The following is a 14,364-nucleotide window of genomic DNA, read 5'->3' on the forward strand; positions in this document are numbered from 1 at the left end:
TCCACCACCACAAACACCTCCACACACACACACCTCCACCCACACATCCCTCCACCCACACACACCTCCACCCACACACACCTCCACCACCACAAACACCTCCACCCACCACACACCCCTCCACCCACACACACCTCCACCCACACACACCTCCACCACCACAAACACCTCCACCACCACAAACACCTCCACCCACACACACCTCCACCACCACACACACCTCCACCACCACACACCTCCACCACCACACACCACCCACACACACCTCCACCACCACAAACACCTCCACCCACACACACCTCCACCACCACACACACCTCCACCCACCACACACCCCTCCACCCACACACCCCTCCACCCACACACACCTCCACCCACACACACCTCCACCACCACAAACACCTCCACCACCACACACCCCTCCACCCACACACACCTCCACCACCACACACCTCCACCACCACAAACACCTCCACCACCACACACCACCCACAGACACCTCCACCACCACAAACACCTCCACCCACACATACCTCCACCACCAGAAACACCTCCACCCACACAGACCTCCACCACCACAAACACCTCCACCACCACACACCCCTCCACCCACACACCCCTCCACCCCACACACCTCCACCCACACACACCTCCACCACCACACACCACCCACACACCCCTCCACCACCACAAACACCTCCACCCACACACACCTCCACCACCACAAACACCTCCACCACCACACACCCCTCCACCCACACACACCTCCACCACCACACACCTCCACCACCACACACCACCCACACACCCCTCCACCACCACAAACACCTCCACCCACACATCCCTCCACCACCACAAACACCTCCACCCACACATACCTCCACCCACACACACCTCCACCACCACACACCCCTCCACCCACACACCCCTCCACCCACACACACCTCCACCCACACACACCTCCACCACCACAAACACCTCCACAAACACACACCTCCACCCACACATCCCTCCACCCACACACACCTCCACCCACACACACCTCCACCACCACACACCACCCACACACCCCTCCACCACCACAAACACCTCCACCCACACACACCTCCACCCACACACCCCTCCACCCACATACACCTCCACCCACACACACCTCCACCACCACACACCCCTCCACCCACACACCCCTCCACCACCACAAACACCTCCACACACACACACCTCCACCCACACATCCCTCCACCCACACACACCTCCACCACCACACACACCTCCACCACCACACACCTCCACCACCACACACCTCCACCCACACACACCTCCACCCACACACACCTCCACCACCACACACACCTCCACCACCACACACACCTCCACCACCACACACCTCCACCCACACACCCCTCCACCCACACACACCTCCACCACCACACACACCTCCACCACCACACACACCTCCACCCACATACCTCCACCACCACTCACCTCCACCACCACACACCTCCACCACCACCCACCACCCACACACCCCTCCACCCACCACACACCACCCACACACACCTCCACCCACACACACCTCCACCCACACACACACCTCCACCACCACACACCTCCACCACCACACACCTCCACCACCACACACCTCCACGCACACACACCTCCACCCACACACACCTCCACCACCACACACACTTCCACCCACACACACCTCCACCCACACACCCCTCCACCCACACACACCTCCACCACCACACACACCTCCACCCACACACACCTCCACCCACACACACCTCCACCCACACACACCTCCACCACCACACACACCTCCACCCACACACCTCCACCACCACTCACCTCCACCACCACACACATCCACCACCACACACCTCCACCACCACACACCACCCACACACCCCTCCACCCACCACACACCACCCACACACCCCTCCACCCACACACACCTCCACCCACACACACACCTCCACCACCACACACCTCCACCACCACACACCTCCACCACCACACACCTCCACCACCACACACCTCCACGCACACACACCTCCACCCACACACACCTCCACCACCACACACACTTCCACCCACACACACCTCCACCCACACACCCCTCCACCCACACACACCTCCACCACCACACACACCTCCACCCACACACACCTCCACCCACACACACCTCCACCCACACACACCTCCACCACCACACACACCTCCACCCACACACCTCCACCACCACTCACCTCCACCACCACACACATCCACCACCACACACCTCCACCACCACACACCACCCACACACCCCTCCACCCACCACACACCACCCACACACCCCTCCACCCACACACACCTCCACCCACACACACACCTCCACCACCACACACCTCCACCACCACACACCTCCACCCACACACACCTCCACCCACACACACCTCCACCACCACACACACTTCCACCCACACACACCTCCACCACCACACACCTCCACCCACACACACCTCCACCACCACACACACCTCCACCCACACACCTCCACCACCACTCACCTCCACCCACACACACCTCCACCACCACACACACCTCCACCCACACACACCTCCACCACCACTCACCTCCACCACCACACACCTCCACCACCACACACCTCCACCACCACACACCACCCACACACCCCTCCACCCACCACACACCACCCACACACCCCTCCACCCACACACACCTCCACCCACACACACACCTCCACCACCACACACACTTCCACCCACACACACCTCCACCACCACACACCTCCACCCACACACACCTCCACCACCACACACACCTCCACCCACACACCTCTACCACCACTCACCTCCACCCACACACACCTCCACCACCACACACACCTCCACCCACACACACCTCCACCACCACTCACCTCCACCACCACACACCTCCACCACCACACACCTCCACCACCACACACCACCCACACACCCCTCCACCCACCACACACCACCCACACACCCCTCCACCCACACACACCTCCACCCACACACACACCTCCACCACCACACACCTCCACCACCACACACCTCCACCCACACACACCACCCACACACACCTCCACCCACACACACCTCCACCCACACACACCTCCACCACCACACACACTTCCACCCCCACACACTTCCAATCACACACACCTTCACCCGTGCACACACCTCCATTGGCACACACTACGCCACCTGCATGCACCTCCCACCTGCATTCACCCTCCACCTGCGTTCGCTCCCCACCCACTCTATGCCTCTTCATCCGCAAGAAAATGTGAGTCCTGAGGCCGGGACTTAACCTGAGCCACTGGCTCTGAATTACTGGGTCCTGTCGGGCTCGCCAGGCCTGGTCACAAGCTGGGTCCCAGTCAGCAGCTCCTTTACCTCAACAAGGAGAAGGTGGGGAGGTTGCCGGGATTGTCATTACTTGTCCACATTAGCCAGGGTTCTTACTCTTCCCTTATCTCTTTCCCCATCCCCATGCCTCCCATTCACTCATTAGTTCATTCATTCAGTCAGTCAGCCATTCCTTTTCTCAACAAATACATCTTTACTAAGCACTTACTATGTGCCAGGCAATACAGTACTGAACAAGACAGTCTGGTTAGGGAGGCAGACAGGAGCCCCGAGAGGGGGTGATGTGACATCATGGAGGGCTTCCTGGAGGAGAGAAAGCTGTAATGACGAGAAACCAGGCAGCCAAAGCAGAGAGGGGTTCATTGAACAGTCACACATGAGGCACTCCCCAAGCCCAGTGGGCTGGCAGCTGGATAAAGTGATGTTCTCCGGGACTCAGGTTCAGTAGAGAAGTCAGGCACAGTATGGGGGGTGCTGGGACGTGGACCCCCAGGAGAGGGGGGAAGGGGAGGAGACAGAGGTTACAGGAGGAGCCCGGGGGGTGGCAGCGTGGTGAGAGCATAGGCTCAGGGGGCACAGCGGGGTCTCATCCTCGCTAGCTATGGGACCGGGGAAAGTAACGGATCTCAGTTCCGAGTCTCAGTTACTCATCCCTATAACAGGGGTGCAGTGAGTGTCCCTGCACCTAACTCGAAGTGCGCGCTCAGTGAACAGCTGCTGGGCGGCGGGTGAGGGGTATGCAGGCCTGCTCGGCAACCGCAGCTCTGGCTTCATTCTTGGGACCTGCGTGTAGCGTTTCCGCACTAGCTTGCCCTCCACAGCGGCCTGCAGAGAGCCGCCCCCCTGCAGGCTTCTTGTCACCGGCTGAGCGTATGCTGAGCACCCACCAGAGGGCGGGCATCCTCACTCACTGTGCCCGGGCCTGCGCTCTCACAGGTGACAAGGGACACGCGGGCACGCGCGCAGCCTCATGCTCACACACTCACACGCATCCAGTCCCTCACACACTGAAACACATATTCACACACATGCTTGCTCACACACAGACCCCTGCACATTCACACACACTCATACAGATGCACGCTCCAACATGCAGGCTCGCGCACACACACACACTCAGAAAGACTGTCACGCACACCCCTTTCCATACACCCAGCATGCCAGGACAGGCCTGTTGTCCGCCTGAGAGGTGCCTGTGCCCTACCCAAGGTGTCCCGCAAGAGCCCTGCCCTGAGTGGTGACCTCAGAGCCTCAGACCTGCTGGGAGGGCCAGGGACCTGTCAGGTGGCCGTAACATCCCCCTAGGCCTGCGCGTCCTGCCAGGGCCAGAGGGCAGTGAGGGTCCCCAGACCGGGACACGCCCCAATAGGGATCAGTCAGCCCAGCTGGGAGGGCCCCCTTTTGACCCCTCCTCCAGGCAGGCCCAGCCCTATAATAAGCACAGGCACACACACTTCCAACCCACAGCCTGCATCCATTACAACCACCCTTCCACCCGCACAGACTTGCTGGGAGCCTGCTTCTCTGCGCTCCCTCCTTCAGTCCGCACTGGGTCCTAGGGAGCAGGTGCTGCTGTGATGATGCCCTTTTTTTTTTTTTTCCTTGAGACAGAGTCTCGCTCTGTCGCCCAGGCTGGAGTGCAGTGGCGCTATCTCGGCTCACTACAAGCTCCGCCTCCCGGGTTCACGCCATTCTCCTGCCTCAGCCTCCCGTGTAGCTGGGACTACAGGCGCCCGCCACCACGCCCGGCTAATTTTTTTTTGTATTTTTAGTAGAGACAGGGTTTCACCGTGTTAGCCAGGATGGTCTGGATCTCCTGACCTCGTGATCCGCCCGCCTCGGCCTCCCAAAGTGCTGGAATTACAGGCGTGAGCCACCGCATCCGGCCAATGCCCACTTTTCTATGAAGAGGAAACGGCTCCAGGGTGTGGGGGCTGCCAAGAGTGGCACAGGAACCGAGCTGGTGGGATCCGTGCCAGCCTCCTGACCCTCCCGTTCTGGGTTCCCTGAGTTGGTGGGAGAGCATCCAGCCCCTGGGCAGGGAGGCCAGGTGCCCAGCTGCCCAGGCCTGGGAGGGGCAGAGCCCTGCCCACCTGGGGTGGACATGGCACTCCAGGAGGGTGACAAACTCACTGGACCTTGGAGAGGCATGAGGGTGGGGGTGAGTGAATGTGTAGGAATATTTGTGGGGAGGTGCTCATCTCTCCACGCTGTGAAACGGATGCTCAGAGAACTCCCCAGGAGGCTGGTGGGAAGGTGGGTGGGGAAGGGGGAATGCCTGCGTGACGTAGAAATAGTGACTCGGGCAGTGTCATGGCTCATGTCTGCGGGCACCTACGTGCAGGCTGTACTCCTCATGTACACATCTATTAATTTGTTTAGCCCTGACGGCCACCCTATGAGGCAGGCACTATTGCCATCCCCCTTTACAGAGGGGAAACTGAGGCACAGGGCAGTTAAGTCAGGGTCCTGCCTGAGGACCCTGAGCAGCAGTGAGCAGCAGAGCCACGGTGCAGACCTGAGGAGTTTCCCTCCAGAGCCAGAGCTTCCTCTATCACAGACGGCCGTGAGCCTGGCGGCGTAAAACAACACCCACATGTCACCCTCCAGCTGGAGGTTGGATGCCAGCTTTCATCTTCATCTCATCCCCATCTTCGTGTCTCAGAGGGCATTTCCGTTGTATCCCCAGTCCCCTCTCCCTCCGTGGGTGCCACTGTGTCCCTGTCTGCGTGCTCCTTCCCTGTCTCCATCTGTGGGCGTTTCTGTGCATCTCCATATGTGTTTCTGTCTCCACCCCATCCCTGCCTTGCGCTGTCCCATAGAGGAGTGGGGCAGGATGGCCAGGCCCTCCCATGTGGACAGATCTTGCAGTTCCTCATGGAAATTTGGTGTCCCTGGGCCTCGGATCTCCCTCCAATGTGAACCAAGCCTGGGTCTTGCTGTGCCCCCGGGTACACCAGCTGGAGCCGCCTAACCTGAGACCCTGCTGAAGGGTTCAGCTCTGATCTCCCGGGTACCCTCTGCCCAGCCGTCCTACCCACCCCCCGCCTTGGTTCCTGCCTGGTCACCCCACATCAACCTGTGACACCCCCCACCCGCTACTCAGTAGAAGCCTCAGACCTTCCCTGAAGATGAAGGGGAGTGGGGGCAAAGGGAGGCCTGGAATCAGGGGGTTGTAAAATTGTGTCCTGGAATTTGCTGGAAGCAGAAAAGCCCCCCATAAAAGTCTTCGGATCCCTCATATTCAGTTTCACGAGCCAGTCGTCCGGGAAATGGCTAAGAGCAGCTCAGCATCAAAGCAGCGGCCTCTGCTCCCCCAGTCCCAGCCTGGCGGGCAGTCAGGCACAGGAGAGGCCAGGGCCTGGCCACCGAGCCTGTCCTTTGCTTGCAGCTGCAAGATGCTGAGTGGCCACGTGCAGCCAGGATGACTGTCTTGGGTGGGTGGCCCTCCCAGCCAGGCCCATGAGTAGTCTAGAAGACAGGACAGAGACCTGGGACCTCCGCCTCTGTGGACACAGAGACCCCAGTGGACTGCCTCAGGCTTGACCAGAACCCTGACCTGGGTTGCACCCCTCATTCCCCTCCAGAGCAAGTTCGTCCCACACTGCGTTTCCTCACCAGAATAAAAGTCCCCACTGTTCAGATCACCTGGGCAGCTCCTGATGGGTGAGGACAGGATCGGGCAGGTGGGAAGTAAGCAGGTGCTAGAGCAGGCTGAGAATCTTGAATAAACAAATCCATTCATTCACTCAGGAAAGTGTCTCTTGAATGCCGGCTAGGAGCAATGTTTAGTGAGCCTGGGCCGGTGGGGCTAATAAACCTGCCTCGGGGGGCTGCTGCATGAATTAATTAATTGCTCATGGTAATCAAAATGGACTTAAGGTCAGGCTCAGTTCAAACCTCAGCTCTACCACTTACTAGATGGAGTGTTGAGATGCTCAATGTGACGCATCAACCCGGTGAGGCCACAGTCCCCTGTTATTCAACCAAACACTCATCTAGGTGTTGCTTCAACAGGGTTTGGTAGATGTGATTAAAGCCCGTCATCAGCTGACTTTAAGTAAAGTTGGCCTCGATGACCCAGGTGAGCCTGATCCAGTGGGTGGAAAGGCCTTAGAGCTGGCGGAGGCTCCCTGCAACAGAAGAAATTCCTCCTGTGACAGCGGCCTGAGCAGTGCCCAGGAGACCCAGCCTGTCCTCCATGATTCCCAACTTGCCTGGCCAGGCCCCACCATCGCCTAAGCCAACTCCCTGCAATTAAATCCCTGAATATCTGCCTCCTACTGGTTCTGTTTCTCTGGTTGAACCCTGACTGATACAGAGGCACTGGGCAAGTTATTCAGCCATAGTTTCCCCAGCTGTAAAATGGGAGTAACAATCTCTCATCAAATCGTAGTAAAGAAAGTGGGATCTACATAAAGACCATCCAATCACTTTCTAGAACATACTAAGCTACTTCCTGCTTCTGAACCTTTGTGGTTGCTGTTCTTTTTACCTGAAATGCTTCTGGATTTCTGTGTGATGGTCTTTCATCTTTCAGAACTTACTTAAAGGTCACCTCCTCCAGGAAGCTCTCCCTGACCACCCTGGACAAAGTAGCACTCTTTCCATTACTCTTGGTCGGATCACTCTGTTTAATTCTTCTGCTGCCCTTAGCATGGTTGAACTATTTCATTGATTATTATACTGATGGATTCAGATGTATTTAGATAACTTGGTCAACTTGTTTATTGCTCATCTCTTCCTCTAACCTGATGTTTCTCAATCTTTTTTATTTTTTTTAAATTAATGTCTCCCCTCCCCCTGGCAAGCTTTTTATTTTACTTTATTTATTTATTTATTTTGAGATGGAGTTTTGCTTTTGTTGCCAGGCTAGAGTGCAATGGCATGGTCTTGGCTCATTGCAACCTCCACCTCCCAGATTCAAGGGATTCTCATGCCTCAGCCTCCTGAGTAGCTGGGACTCCAGGCACCCACCACCATGCTGGCTAATTTTTGTATTTTTTGTTGAGACAGGGTTTCACCATGTTGGCCAGGGTGGTCTCGAACTCCTGACCTCAGGTGATCCACCCACCTCAGCCTCCCAAAGTGTTGGGATTACAAGTGTGAGCCACTGCGGCTGGCCAGGGAAGCTTTTTAGACATTTTTTTCTTATTTATCTCTCCATAAAGTGCTAATGCCACACATACACTGTCTATCTGTTTACCCACTATATGTATATCTATGCTTCCTACATAAAAACACTAAGATTCCTTTTGGCCCTCAAGAGCCCGCTACCACTCCCCATCGGCCCCTGCATGTTCCAGCCCCTCAACACTCATAACATGGTCCAGGACAGTCACATCGGAGCCCCAGGAGCAGGTGAGAATGACAGACTGCCGTGTTGCGTGGCATTAGCCTCCATTTTAACACGGTTGCGTGACTTATGCCCATGTCACACTTTGGGAGGAATTGCTCCAGACTTTACAGTCTTCCTTGTTCATCTTGGGACCCCAGAGCCTCATTGAGAGCCTGGCACACAGAGACTCCATATATGTGTGTTCCAAATTCTCATCCCCTTCCTCTCCGTTACCTCTTTCACCCCTTGCTGCTCCAACAGAAATAGGGCTGCCTTAAGGCCCAAAGCCACAGATATGAAAGACCAGAGACTCGGAGGTCTAAATCACCCAAGTCTGAACCACCTGCCTTCAGGCTATGAGCAGAAACCCCTGCACAGGAGGGAGGGCGGGCACCCGGTCCTTTCCATGTGTAAGATACGGGCACATGTTTTCACCTCAGCACCATTTTACAAAAGAGACAAAGCTTGGTCTCTTTTTCCTCCCTTAACTTGGAACCTACCAGCTAGTCTACCAAGTCTCTACAACAAGACAGGAAGCGTCCATTCCTGACACATGGAGGTGATGGGCATAAGGCTGCCAGATAAAATACAGGATGCCCAGTTAAACTTGAATTTCAGAAAAATGACAAATAATGATGTAGTATAAGTATGTCTCATATATTGCATGAAACATACTAACAAAAATTATTCATTGTTTATCTGAAAATCAAAATTAGCCAGAAGTCTTGTAGTTTTACCTGCATGGGACATACTTATGCTAAAAGAGTATTTGTTGTTTATCTAAAAATCATATTTAATTGGGGGTACCATATTTTTATTTGCTAAACCTGGTAACCCAAAATGGACAGGAGTGGCTACATAATTATTAGGAATTATTACAGATTTCCAGATGGTGCTAGGAGAGTTTTAAACCGAGCCTGAAGACCTTGTGAGCATGGGCCCTGTGCAACTGCCAGAATTGCACACCCTGGAAGCCAGCCACCCTGAGCCCTGCCCGTCCTCCCTCTGGCCACACGGAGGGAATGTCCCGGCATTCCCACTCTCTGTCAAGCGGGACAGGAGATACGGCACCTTAACAGGTAACAAAATTCAGGTGCTATCTCAAGAACCCAAGGAAGAAAGGTGAGCTCAAGAGTTTCCCACCGACTCCCATGCCATTAATTCCATGTCCGATAGATGGCAATTTCGAGACTTGTGCTTGCTATTATAAGCTGCTTCCAATCCCTCAGGAAAGCAGCTTTAGATAATGATAATTCCTAAAGAGGCCATGGGCATGGGATTAGGGAGGGAGTATGAGGGCCTCAGCTGTTTCTGTAATGATTTAATCCTTTTAAAAACAAGTCTGAGACAAAGAAGGCAGCATGCTAAATGAGCAAGCAGGATGATAGGAACACAGGGATTCCCATTAGTAACTAAAGGTTTATTAAAAAAAAAAAAAAAGAGGCGTGGGCCACACACTTGATCTAACAAGGGTCCTCCCACTCTGCAGGGCATAGCCAAGCCAACTGGCCCAGGTTATGCCTCTAAAACTCAAACCTTTGTTTTCACGTCTCGCCTGGAAGACCACCCAACTGTAAGAGCAAGGATTCCAGTTTGCTGATCAGTTCTAAATGTTAACATTGGTTTGCCAACATTAGAAGCTAACTGTTGCATATGGATCTAGTATCCAGAATATATATATATACACTTATCACAGTTCAACACCAAAAAGACAAACCAGGCAATTAGAAAATGGACAAAGGACTTCAATGGGCATTTCTCCAAAGAAGATAAACAAAGGGCCAACAAACACATGAAAAGACGCCAAATACTGTTAGTCATTAGGGAAATACCAATCGGAATCACAACGGGATGTTTCTTCACACCCACCCAAGATGGCCATCATCAAAGGAATGGAAAATACCAAGTATGGGTGAAGCTGTGCAGAGATTTGAACCCTCAGATACTGTTGGTGGGAATTAAAATGGTGGAACAACTGTGGCAAACAGCCTGGCATTTCCTCAAAAAGTTAAATAAACCTATGACCCAGCAATTCCACTCTAAGATATATACTCAAAATAACTGCAAACTGACTCTCAGACAAGTCCACGTATGCACCTGCTCAGAGCAGCATTGGTTACTGCAGCTAAAACGTGGAAACAGCCCAGTGTCCATCCGCTGATGAATGAGTCCACAAAATGTGGTCCAGACACACCAGAATAGACCACAGAATATGATTCAGCCACAGAAAGAATCAAAAATCAGCCACAGAAAGGAAGAAAATACTAATACAACTACAGCATGCATAAACATTGAAAAAATTATGCTGGCCGGGCATGGCGGCTCATGCCTGCAATCCCAGCACTTTGGGAGGCCAAGGCGGGCAGATCACCTGAGGTCAGGAATTCAAGACCAGCCTGGTCAACATGATGAAACCCAGTCTCCACAAAAATACAAAAATTAGCTGGGCATGATGGCAGGTGCCTGTAACCCCAGCTACTTGGGAGGCTGAAATGGGAGAGTTGCTTGAACCCGGGAGACCAAGGTTGCAGTGAGCCAAGATTGTGCCATTGCACTCCAGCCTGGGTGACAGAGTGAGACTCCATCTCAAAAAAAAAAAAAAAAAAGTAAAAAAGAAAACATTATGCTAAGTTGAACAAGCCAGTCACAAAAGGCCCCATATTGTGTAATTCCATTTATATGACATATCCAAAATAGGTAAACTCACAGAGACAAACACAATTGGTGGTTGCCAGAGGCTTGAGCCAGGATTTAGATGTCAACCCCAGACAGCCCAGCCAAGCAAGATTCTTCCCACATCACCACCTCACCTGTGACTGCGGGCGTGATGTGGAGCAGGTCACTTGGCCTCTCTGAGTCTCCGTTTTCTCATCAATAAAACAAGCATTTAACTACCAAACCCCTTTTAGTGCTGTTTTTCTTTCTTCCTGGATCCCATGTCTTGAAGATAGGCTTACCAATCTATATTTTACAATCCATTTCCCCCTTTGGGTAATCAAAAACTTTTCAGCATGTCAGACAGTTCCGAATGAGATCACCAGAACAAACACACAGAGGCGAGGATCTTCACTTCCTCGCCTACAGCCAACCCAAACCCCATTCTTCTTTTCCTCCACTCTAGGGGCTGGAAGAGCAAACCTCACTTTCTCAGACTCCTCTGCAGCCACATGTCACAGTACATTTCCGGTGAGATGTAAGAACTTCAAGAGATGTAGGAACTTCATTTCCGCTGGAGACCTGGGAAAGCTTTTGATCTTATGCTAAAAGGGACAGATGTCATTGACATCACATTTTCTTCCTTTCTTCCTGCCCACTGACGTGATGCCTGGTGCTCCAGCAGCCATTTTGTGGCCTTGAGAAAAGGCCCAAGAGAATCACAGAGGCATCAGCAAACTGCTAAACCAATGGTAGCATGTGCCTCCCTCCAGCCTTCTTGTTACGTGAGCAGTAAAGCTCCTCTTAATGGAGGCTTCCACTCCTTGAAGCAACACACGAGCCCACCTGTTATATCTTGTTCCTCGACACTTCTACAGATGCAGTGGCCAGTGTGTCGGCTGGAATCATTCTGACTGCAAGGTGTGTTCGCCTATTTGCATTGCTATAAAGGAATACCTGAGAATGGGTCGCTTATAAAGAAAAAGTTTACAGGCTGTACAGGAAGCATGGTGCCAGCATCTGCTTCTGGTGAGGCCTCAGGAAGCTTAGCCAGCCTGTCACATGGCAAGACAGAAAGCAAGAGAGAGAAACAGAGGTGTCGGGCTCTTGTAAACAACCAGCTCTCAGAGGAACTCCCATAGTGAGCACTCACTGATCACCATGAGAGGGCACCGAGCCATTCGTGAGGAATCTGTCCCCATGACCGAAACTCCTGCCACCAGACCGACCTCCAACACTGGAGTTCACCTTTCACATGAAATTTGTAGGGGACACATCCTAAACCATATCACCAGGGCTGGAAACCCGACTCACAGCGGCTTAAGCAGGAGAAGAACTTCACTGGCTTCTGTGGTTGGGAAGTTGGGGAGGAGCATTTGGCTCCAGACAAGGCTGAAAACAAAGGCTCAGATCAGAGTCTGTTAACCTTAGTTAGCACTGCTGACATTCAGGACGGGACCAGCCTCTGATGATGTGGAGTGTGTCTTCAGGCTCTGTCAGTCTATTTCCACTCTGTGTCAGCCTCACCATCTTCCCCACGGATGTGCTCCCTCATGGAGTCCAGGAAGGATCCAGGCTTACACCACTCCCAACCTAGCAGTCCCAGGGCAGGATTCTGATTGGCTTGTCCCCCTAGGATCACGTTGCCTGTCCATCTGATTGTATGAAGAGAAAGAAGGATCAGGGCCAGCATGGAGCGACCGCCCAGGCCTGACCTGAGCAGGCAGGTGTGCTGGGGCGGGGCAGGTATGGGAAGCTCACCAGGGTCAAAGAAAGTGGTGGAAAAGCAGTTTCTCAGAGGAAAACTGGGTTCTGTCACAAGAAAACCAGTGAAACAGAGGAAGAATAGATTTCTGGTTTCATCCACTCCAAAACAGACATAAGAGAACTTCAGAAAGCAAGCTGACTTGCTAAAATTGAGATGTAGCCAGGCACAGTGGCTCACACCTGTAATCCCAGCATTTTGGGAGGCAGAGGCAGGTGGATTACCTGAGGTTAGGAGTTCGAGACCAGCCTGGTCAACATGGTGAATCCCCGTCACTACCAAAAATACACAAATTAGTTGGGCGTGGTGGCAGGTACCTGTAATCCCAGCTACTTGGGAGGCTGAGGCAGGAGAATTGCTTGAACCTGGGAGGCAGAGGTTGCAGTGAGCCGAGATCGTGTCATTGCACTCCAACCTGGGTGACAAGAGCAAAACCCTGTCTCAAAAAAAAAAAAAAAAAAAAAAAAGAGAAAATGAGAGAGAATTCACATACCATACCATTCACCATTTTAAAAGGTATAATTCAGCAGTTTTTAGCATGTTCACAAGGCTGTGTGGGGGTTGCTGCTATAGGAGTAGATGAGCTCACATGACCTTGTACGTAGCAAGAACCCAGCTCACACTGACCCAACACACGGCATCCCAGCTCTGGCCAGATCACACTCTCGTGTCTGTTTTACAGATGAGGAAACTGAGGCTCAGACTAGAAAAAAAACTCACTGAAGATCACCTACCCACTTTACAGAGTGTTCATGGAAGATTCAAAAACACTCCAGCTCTCTCCCCTTGAGGGCGCCTCCCTGCCTTCTTAGAGTCAGGGGTGGCCACGAGATTTGCTAAGACCACGTTCTCTTTTCCCTCTGACCTGACTACTGGCCACATTTAAGAGGGTGGCTGTTGTCTGCCTGGGTCTCTGAGTGACCATGGTAGCACTGTCTCTCTGCCAACCTGCAAGAGGCATGTGATGTGTGTGAGAGATACACCTCAGTTTTTAAACCGTAGCGACGTCGGGCTTGGTTGTCACCTCGGCATAATCTAAGCCATCCTGGCTGATACGGTCACATGGCTAAGAGCCCAGAGCCAAGATTTATACACGAGCTGGGGCCCAGGCCTCAGGCCCTAACCACCCGGCTTTGATGGAGAGTGTGGGGTGTCCAGGGCCATCGCTGGGGCTTCTGAGGCCTGGCATTGGTAAGCGGCTC

Source organism: Macaca mulatta, chromosome 10 (assembly GCF_049350105.2).
Source record: "Macaca mulatta isolate MMU2019108-1 chromosome 10, T2T-MMU8v2.0, whole genome shotgun sequence".
Taxonomy (NCBI): domain Eukaryota; kingdom Metazoa; phylum Chordata; class Mammalia; order Primates; family Cercopithecidae; genus Macaca; species Macaca mulatta.